The following is a 1,227-nucleotide window of genomic DNA, read 5'->3' as shown; positions in this document are numbered from 1 at the left end:
GCAGGGCCCACAGTGCCCAGTCTATCAAGAGAGGGGTGCGCTGTACGGGGCAGGGCCCACAGTGCCCAGTCTATCAAGAGAGGGGTGCGCTGTACGGGGCAGGGCCCACAGTGCCCAGTCTCAGCCTCCCGAGGGGAGGGGATGCAAAGACGGGTTTTGAAATACACAGGAGTGTGTCTAGGTGAGGTGGGTGTCCAGGCACAGGAAGCGGCAAGTGAGAAAGTCACAGGAGGGTGCCCAGGGGGCAGCAGAAAGCCAGGGAGGACCCCCAAAGACTTGGGGGTCCAGGGACCCAAGGGAGGAAAGGAAGAGAAAGGCAAGTGGGCTTCTTGGCAAGGGGCTTCCAGTCCTGCCTTAGAGAGTTTGGGCTTTATCCTATAGGCCGGTAGTTTTCAACCTGTGTGCTGTGAGAGGCTTTAGGTGTGCACAGTACAGTTTTAAAGATTGTTAATTAAATTATTTTTGAAAGAAGTTCATGGGATGGGGTAAGTATATTCTATTCTTTTTTTTTTTTTTTTGCAGTTTTTGGTTGGGGCTGGGTTTCAACCCTTCACCTCTGGCATATGGGGCCGGTGTCTTACTCCTTTGAGCCACAGGTGCCATCCTTCTTCTTTTTTTTTTTTAATCAACATAATTTAAACTGTACCATGGAAATTTAACTATAGGTTCAAGTGTGCCGTGATATGGGAAAGGTTGAAAAACACAGCTATGGGCCATGGGGGCCAAGTAGAGCTTGAAGCAGGGGAGGGGAGTGACCATGCTTGTGTTCCTGAAAAGTCATTCTGGGGTGGCGCCTGTGGCTCAAAGGAGTAGGGTACCAGTGGCTGGAGAGGACAGGACAGGGCTAGAGGCAGGGCAGGCTCCTGTGCCAGTCCAGGCTGGAGACCATGGGTTGCAGCAAGGTGCAAGTGGGGAGAGGTAGCCTACAGACTGGATGTGTCACCAGAGGGGCAGTGCAGTGGCCATGATGACTCCTGGTTGTGACTTGAATGAGTGGGATAGAAGCTACTCCCATGTCCCTAAATCACTTTTTATCTGTAGCATTTGCCCATGACTCTTTGAAGCATCAGCCACTAATATGATTTGACACCATAGAAATTGTGTCATATTTCTACTTAAAACATGATAATTCAGAGAGCTTTTCCAATATCACTGTCAATGCATTGGATGCTACTGCCATAAAAGCTAGCAGCATCATGGGCCAAATCAGTAGGAGCAGAGTGGCCA

This window comes from Otolemur garnettii, unplaced genomic scaffold, assembly GCF_000181295.1.
Source record: "Otolemur garnettii isolate 467f Iridium unplaced genomic scaffold, OtoGar3 scaffold00171, whole genome shotgun sequence".
Taxonomy (NCBI): domain Eukaryota; kingdom Metazoa; phylum Chordata; class Mammalia; order Primates; family Galagidae; genus Otolemur; species Otolemur garnettii.
The sequence above is the reverse complement of the archived record's forward strand: the minus strand, read 5'-3'. Positions refer to the sequence as shown.